Source organism: Hesperophylax consimilis, chromosome 19 (assembly GCF_061612785.1).
Source record: "Hesperophylax consimilis isolate HC1 chromosome 19, BYU_Hcon_1.0, whole genome shotgun sequence".
Classification (NCBI taxonomy): Eukaryota; Metazoa; Arthropoda; class Insecta; order Trichoptera; family Limnephilidae; genus Hesperophylax; species Hesperophylax consimilis.
This window is the reverse complement of record NC_142854.1, coordinates 5,215,467-5,224,594: the sequence shown is the minus strand read 5'-3', so window position 1 is coordinate 5,224,594 and position 9,128 is coordinate 5,215,467. Positions and strand designations below refer to the sequence as shown.

At 31.1% G+C, this 9,128-nt stretch overlaps 1 protein-coding gene across 1 annotated transcript in view; it reads left to right on the top strand.

Moving 5' to 3' along the window:
- Window positions 1-2,546: 2,546 nt before the first annotated feature.
- Window positions 2,547-9,128, top strand: part of GABA-B-R1 (gamma-aminobutyric acid type B receptor subunit 1) — a 462,430-nt gene continuing 455,848 nt past the window's right edge. Inside the window, exon 1 of the mRNA XM_089643299.1 lies at window positions 2,547-2,589. The gene's annotated coding sequence lies outside the window, so the exon portion shown is untranslated. The remainder of the gene's footprint in view (window positions 2,590-9,128) is intronic.

Sequence of the window (9,128 nt, the reverse complement as noted above, 5' to 3'; positions counted from 1 at the left end):
TAAAATACTTTATAAAAAAATATAAGCGTAAACTAACAAAAATGTATTTTTTCGTAAAAAATGTGTGAACGCATTAAAGAAACGACTTTAAAAAATTTCATATTATGGCTAAGGTTATCTGTGACAGTTTCCCTTGATTCGCTTTTTTTCTTTATTATAAATTTAATCACAGAAAAACTTTTCACTCTTGAAATCAAGTATTTCTAGATACGGTTTGCCAGGGGGTTTTTATTATTTTATTCCTGTGCAAAGGAATGTGCAAATTTTTGGTTTGTAGCATCCTCTTAATGCCACAAATCCAGATGCCCAGCTTATCTGGATTCTGTCGAGAATTTTTACATTCGCAAATGATCAATTTCACCAAAAGTTAAAGGAAAAAGATTAGCTAACTTGAGGTACGCCAACACGCCCGAATATACTTCTATTGGATTTCAGCTCAGTGGCTAAAAGCTCTGTTTTAAGGGCGTTAAAATCATTATGATTCGGAAGTTATCTAGAATCTAGACAGAGGTTTGCAGCGTTAATTTTTTTCTCCCTATCATTGCGGGGAGTTTTTTAATCGCCTGTTATAAAACAATATATATTACGAGTTTGTCATTGTTTTCATACTTGGCGCGTTACTTTTCAGTTTTTGATATAATTTTTGTTATCTCTTTATTTTAAATACCACGTATATATAATATATTTTTACTTCACTTCTTTCACTAACTTTGTACTGATGTATATTTTTTTTTCTAGTTTTTACTTTTATAATTTATCCTTATTTTAGTCTTTCCATAATGAAAGTACTATGATTGTCAATAACTATCACGTATGTAAATTGAACTTGTGCCTTTAATTCTAAATAAATAAATATATATGTGTATTTTTTTAACTAAACAAATAATTTATTAATCTATAAAACTGATGCAATTACACGTAGATAACTTCCTGATAAAAAAGTATTGCATTTTTTTTTAATCTCAAATTAATCGTATTAATAACGTTAAAAACGAGATTGTCGGCCATAAATAATTGAATTAAATTATTAAGACCAATGTAGGTACCAACACTTTATCAAGAAGCGGCTCGTAGTTTATTTTGGCATTTGCCTGCTGGTAATAAACAAATAATTTCAAATACAGCTGTAAAACACAACATAGCAATGAATATGGGAAAATCCATACATTTTTAAAAAAAAATAATTGTATTCTGCCTCTGATAATGCCCTCCCCTAAATTTTGTGTATATCAACAATAGTTAAAGAGGAAGCTACAAGGCAAAAATGTGTATGGTATACCTTATATTGAAGGTAATAGGCATTAAAATCGCTTGACAAAGGGAGTCTAGAAACGTTCGATTTCAAGCACAAGACTGGTTTTTATTTATTTTGTAAATAATTTTATAAGAAAGCAAAAAAGTCAAGTGAAACTGTCACAGATAATCTTAGCTATAATACTGTATTTTTTAAAAGTTGTTTCCTTTACGCGTTCATACATTTCTATTGAAACAATATTTTTTTTAGTAGTTTACATTTATATTTTTTATTGAGTAATTTATATTTTTATTTGTATTCTACTCAAGCGAAACGATATTAAAGCCTTCAATTAATCTAAAGCAAATTTTTGGTATTAATAATGTACATCAATTCGTTATAAAGATTAATCAAAATAGTGATTTAGCATTAAGCATCGCTTTAAGGAATAATTGTACCTCAGTCTGTGAAGATGGCTATAATGAGCTGAAATGAGTAACAGTTTAAAAAAAGTTTTTTGAGTATATCATTGTAACATTCCACCACAAATTTTCAAATTAAAAAAAAATATATAAAAATACGAGGAGCTCAGAAAGACACTGGATACTTTCATTTAGTTATTATTATAAACATTTAGTTATTATTATAAACATTTAGTTATTATTATAAACATTTAGTTATTATTATAAACATTTAGTTATTATTATAAACATTTAGTTATTATTATAAACATTTAGTTATTATTATAAACATTTAGTTATTATTATAAACATTTAGTTATTATTATAAACATTTAGTTATTATTATAAACATTTAGTTATTATTATAAACATTTAATTATTATTATAAACATTTAGTTATTATTATAATCATTTAGTTATTATTATAAACATTTAGTTATTATTATAAACATTTAGTTATTATTATAAACATTTAGTTATTATTATAAACATTTAGTTATTATTATAAACATTTAGTTATTATTATAAACATTTAGTTATTATTATAAACATTTAATTATTATTATAAACATTTAGTTATTATTATAATCATTTAGTTATTATTATAAACATTTAGTTATTATTATAAACATTTAGTTATTATTATAAACATTTAGTTATTATTATAAACATTTAGTTATTATTATAAACATTTAGTTATTATTATAAACATTTTTTGATCAGAGGTAAAATTGTTAAAAATCAAATAACGAGGAAACCATTTGTAAATATTTTTTAAATGTTCTTTCAAATAAACCAAGTTTTTTTAATGTAAATTTATTAATTTTGTTAATCCTTATTCCAGGAATATTCCAATAATGGATCAATGGAACAATGGAGTTTGATTTACAAACGGTAAGTTTTTTTAATTAAATTATTTTTAAGTGAATCCAAACATTATATGTTTTAAAAAAAAATTAAATTTAAAAGATTTAAAACTGGACTTCGCTATAATCAGTCACAAATAAAATTTGTTCAATCCTTTATCTTTTAACAACAAAACATTTTATTTGCTGTAAGTACAAATTTAATTACTTCAAGATAATATTTCACTTAACATAAAGATTATAATAAAAATACTTAAGCCCGTATTACACGTAGCGATTAACACTGAAAAACTTTTAACAGCCTTGTTTTAATAGCGCTTTTAATCTATCAGTAAACAAAGCCCCGTCAAACAGCGGCGAACTTTACAAAACGAAACCTATAAAGATAAATTATTTTAGAATGCGCGTATAAAGCGGGCTTTATTTTTACTGCGATCAAAAACCTTTTGTTTTTTCAACCGGCCCGATTGTAGTAAAAATAATTTAAAATTTAATGTTTAAAATTATCGTAATTTTTTAAATCTATACCAATCTTCGAAACAGAAATTAAACCACTTCCCGACATCCAATCGAGCTGAAACTCAGCAGGTAGACTCGTTGTCGATGACAATGCATTATATCAATAGTGGCAATCACATACATAAATGTGGACGTACAGGGTTTTTCATTAAGAGGTGTTATTTTGAATAGCCCGCTATTTCGGTAGATGTTACTTTTGAAGGTGTCATTTTTTGACATTTGACAAGTAAAAACTACGCCATTGATAAAAATGGAACGATACACGCTACAAAAACGCATTGAAATTATTAAAATTCACTTCAGTGAATCAAATGCAAATCATCTTGAGTGATGAGGCCCATTTCCACCTCGGTGGCTTCGTCAACAAGCAAAATTGTCGCATCTGGGACTCGGAAAACCCAAGAGTTATTGTTGAAAAGCCTCTTTATCCTCAAAGTGTGACTTTTTGGTGCGGTTTATGGTCCGGCGGAGTAATTGGACCTTACTTTTTCTAAAATGAGGCTGGAGCAACAGTTACGGTGAATGGATTGCGCTATTGAGAGATGATTTATGATTTTTTCTGGCCGGAATTGGATGGTATTGATCTAGACAGCGTTTACTTTCAACAAGACGGCGCTACGTGCCACACAAGCAACGAAACCATTGATATTTTACGATTGAATATCAAAATAACATCTCTTATTGGAAAACCTGTATAAGCATTTCTCTGAAATCGAATTACATTACAGCAGTTATATCCGAAATAAATGTCGGTCCTACCCAATCCGCATTTGGCTATGTTGGTAGAGTTCTCTTCTCCAGATCCTGGATAAGAAGATTCGATTGGCAGTCAAACAATTTTTTTGTTTCAAGTAAAAGACATTTTGAAATGAATAGCAAAAAAAAAATTTTTGGTGTTTTTTTTTTAATGGTGAGAAGTGCTAGAAAAAATTTATTTAAAAATGCTTTGAATTTAATTTTTTGTAAGTTTTTCCTTATTTCACTCTTGATTCATTTGCAAGCATACATCATGCAGTATTAAACGCATTAGTCGTCTTTAGTGACCCGACTCTTTGTTCGTGGGTGCCCGACTTTTTCATTTACGCTTTACCTATTATATATTTACTTTACCTTCTACCTATGGTACCTTTTTAGTGAAAAAATCAAAATTTATAAGTACCTACACTTCATACGTTGAGGAAATCTGTTTACCGTAGCAGATAAAACTCTCTAACCGTGAGTTCTGACACTCAACCGTCTAGCATATCATTTGTATTGAAATTTGTTTGTACGTTCCGCTTCCCGTTTCAAATATCAGCTGCATCTAATTTATTATTCAAGCAAGCCTAACTTTTATTCATTTTTTTCTAAACATCTGCCTACTTCTTTTTGCCACAAGTCAAGATATCATAACAACATTTAAAATATGTCCACCCTAACACCTTAATTAATTCACGATTTTCGCATAACTTCCAATTAAATCCAAGAGTAATCCCTCAAAAGTTAGTTAGTTTGGCTTCCAGTCCGACTACATAGCAAATAGAACAGGGTTGTTTAACTCAATACTTTATTTAAAATGTATATTCAAACGCCATTAAATGGCTTTAAAATACAGTGATAATCGAATTACAAACATACAGTGGTAAACAAGATAATAATAGCAATAAATTAAAGAACAATTAACGTGTACCCAAAAACACTATTGCAAGTGATGCAGTATAAGTGATGAAGTATAGCAGATGCAATATAAGTGCAGTAAGACAATGCATAATTCAAGATAAATATATACCAGTGTAACAATAGTTGAAATAACTTATACTAGGCTTGTATAAGACCTGTCATAGGTCGAAGTACGAGGTGAACACTGAACAGTCAGTAGTGAGTTTATTGTCACCCACAAAATTAATTGTACTTGGAATAGCTGAGTAGGCATCGCAACTTGGCATTAAAAATTCAGGGCTGTCAGCGATTTAATGATACTTATGAATAAGAAATAATTTTTTTTAATAAATTAATTCATACGCTCGCTTACACTATAAGATATCTGATGTAAATAGTTTAATCGTAGTAAAATATGATATAGGAGCCATACAGAAGAATATTATCATTCCTTACGTCGATTATTGTGTTTGAGGTATGTTATTATAGCCTTCTTATAACTATATTTCGTGCAGTTGAACACATCTACTACTTCTGAGAAAACATTGCCAACTGCATGCAATCTAGGTATAAGGGAGTGTCTAAATAACTCAGTCCTGATATTTTTGCTGCAATTAAAAAGAGTTTTGGATCGACTAGTTCTTATAGGTATATGGAAGGTAATTAGACTTAATAAATCAGGGTAAATGTAAAACATTTAAAAAGTAATGAATAACAGTCAAATATTTTTTTTCGATAGCTTTCCAAGTGAATATTGGTAAAACGTATGCAGTGGTGACCAGATATGTGGTTTATTTCAAATAAATCCTTTTCAAATGGAAATGCAAAATGCAAAATGGGTATTTTCCATTTTGCATTTTAAATGCTTTTCTAAAAACCATTTTGCATTTTGCATTTTAAATGCTTTTCTCAATGCATTTTCCATTTTAAATGCTTTTTTTGCAACATTCTTCCTACTATCTCCAGTCATCTTTTTTTTATAAGCCCCAAATATCAGTCGGTCCTCAACCTCGCTATGGGAGATAATTTACATTTGTCAAGTTTCTCCCTGGTAGGAGCCCTGGCAATTGAGTGATACCATTACAAAAAATACTGAACATGGAGCCATGACGCTGTAATATTAAATGTTAGATAGCAGTTTCTATGTTTTTACGTTGGCATCATTAGTCCCGCGCAAATTCTTTGTGGTTTCATAATCTGTAGTCGTGGTGTTTTTGGGTTTACCATCATGTAATATGTTTGTTCTACATTGATGTCCATTATTAAATGACAAAATTGTAAGTTTTTAGATTCTCACGGCCAAAAGCATTTTTGTTGTTTGTTTTTGGGGTGTTATGCCGTGTTGCGCTAACTCCTTCTTTAGCCGACGTTTCGGACAGCGTTGCAGTGTCCATCATCAGGGCACATCTTCGGATCTACCGGATCTGCCCTGATGATGGACACTGCAACGCTGTCCGAAACGTCGGCTAAAGAAGGAGTTAGCGCAACACGGCATAACACCCCAAAAACAAACAACAAAAATGACAAAATTGTTTAAAAATTCTATCATTATTTTGATTGTTTGACTTGAGAAACCATTTTGCATTTTCTAAATGCTTTTTTAAAAAACATTTTGCATTTTCAAATGGAAAAGTTTTGACCCATTTCCATTTTGCATTTAAAATGGTTTTTGATACCCATTTTGCTCATCTCTGGTGGTGTCTCGTTACCTCACACGAGTAGTACAATCAATCGATATATATCGGAAATATCAACGGTTTACATATCGGTACTATTCAGGATTTTCCAAAAAATAAAAATTTTATGTCTTCAGCATGCTTTAATAAATATAATACTATAAAAAACGTGAAATATCGTTGTACTAGACGATATCGTTGAACTTAGTTAGTGTTTAAAGTGAACTACTAAGTTTCCACTACCCAGTTTGTTCGCACCTCTTTTCAATTTGGAAGGCGGGTATGGGTACCGTCGCCCTGAGAATCATTCATTGGATAACCGACACCACAACTGCCATAGGTCACCTACGTTTGGGCACTTAGCAGAAGTGCCCGGGTTCACGGGATGAAGTTTTTCCAGATGTTGGTGGTCTGTCTACCAGTTGCGTAGCCGAATAGGGAGAGGCTTATCCTTTTTTCTATCTATAGAATCCACTACTCCCTTGTCCGCGGGCCGTGTCTTTGATACCCCCGAAGTAGAGGGTAGCCTGGGAGAGACCGCTTTAATATGCTTTACTCCACACCTCAATAATTAATTTCAAACTAGAGCAATATCTTCCAGAACAGACGAGCAATATTCCGGACAGAATATGGGCCAAGTTTTCATTTGGTGATCTTCGCTCCATATTATAGAGATGGTGCTTTGTGTAAAAGACGGCTAAAGGCGTGCGGTGCAAATAATATCCTTAAATTTATATAATTTATCAGTATCTAGTGCTGATAATATTTTGTTTTCATCCTTTAATCCTTAGGATGCCGGGTGTGACATTTACGTAATACTTTGTAAAAATTTTCTTATCTCTAAATAGTATAATAAAGTCGCTATTAGAATTAAGAATAGTTTCTTAGAAATTTTTTTCCGAAATGTTTATAATAATAATAATAATTGGATGACATGTATAGCGCCGTTTTTGTGCAAAATCACCTCAAGGGCGCTGTACAAACTTATAACACATTTCTACAGTGATCTATGTTATTACTTAACTATTTATGGAGATAGTTTGCAGTACAATACTTACCTGGTTGTTCACTTGAGATTAACACTTAATTAAAATTATCTAATTGTTTATAAGCGAAATTTAGATACAGGATTTAGGAAATAATTGGAAAATTGAATATAACTGGACTTTCTCTTAGGAATTGTATATTTAATTTAAGGGTACGACAGCTTAAAAAGGTAAGTTTTTAGTTTAGACCTGAATTCTGTTGGACTTGTTATGGATCTTAGTTCCGGAGGGAGTTTATTCTAAGCCTCAGGCCCAGATACTCCGAAAGCGCGATCAGCAAACTCAGTATTTGGCTTGCGCATAGGTTCTATCAGTCTGCCTACAGCTGATGATGTTGCTGATCTAAGAGTTGACTGCCTTAGACCAGTGTTTTCCGGGACGCATAGTTCAGAGATGTAGGGTGGGGCCATTTCATTGATGGATGTAAACACCATCCAGCACAGTTTGTACTGGATTCTTTCAGGGCACTTGAGCCAGTGAAGGTAACGAAGGTGTTCTGAAATGTGCGATTATTTAGAAACCCCGGTTATGAGCCGTGCTGCTGCATTAAGCACTGATTGAAGTTTGTCAATTTGATATTTTGGAAGGCTGGCATAAATGCTGTTGCAGTAATAGAGACGTGAGACTACGTAAGAGTTGATAAGTAGTTTTCTTGCGTCTGTAGGAAGGTTTCTTCGGACAGACTTGAGTTGTCTTAGGTGAAAAAAACCGGTGCTTACAGTCCTATTTATTTGACTTTTAAACAAAAAGTCTGAATCTAAATTGACACCGAGAAGTTTGACTGTTGTTTTTAGGATGATATCGCTGCCGGAAATAGTAATAGGTGAATCGTCTATGAAATGTTGACGTTTGTTTATGGCTGCCCAGAGAAACTTAGTCTTAGATGGATTGAGCTTCAGCTTGTTTGAAGACATCCAACGAGTTATTGCTTCTAGAAATTAAGTTATACGGATCTTGAGACTATTAATTTCATTTGGAGCGCAGTAAAAATAAACTTGCTGATCGTCAGCGTAGCAGTGAGAAAAGAGATCAAATTACTCGATTACTTTGGCTACATCATTTGTAAAAAGTGTGAAGAGAAGTGGACCGAAAACGGAGTTTGTATAATTCATGCATACTTTATTGTTAGAATGTAGAGAAAAGTCAATGTTTTGTAATCAAGTCGTAAAAAATATATTTTCAAAAGCTTTCATTGCTAACTCTGGATAAACCTTATGATATACCTTAAAATAATATACTACGGAATTGTATATATCAAAAAGGTCTACAGAAAAGTCTGTAGACTGTGGTTTATTTATTGTTTTTATGTTTAATTCGTAGAACTCCATTTAATTTTTTATAAATTTAATTTAGATTAAATTTGATAATATTATTATTAAGTTCTGCAAGTGTTTTTAGTTTTTTATTATTGTGACAGCTGTTTCGGCTTACAAGGCCATTTTCAAACTGTGGTTAGTCCACATTGAGACGACGTATTTATACTATTTCAAATGTAAATTTTGAAGGTGCATACATTGATTTATTACTGTTTAAACCGATGTATGATAAAAACGATCGCGATTAATAACGGCTATGAGGCAAATAACATTGAAAAAATAATAAAAAATAAGAAATATAAAAATAAAATCAATTTAATATATCCGGTAAATAACAAAAATATAGAAAAATTTGCATGTCTCGAATTCCTC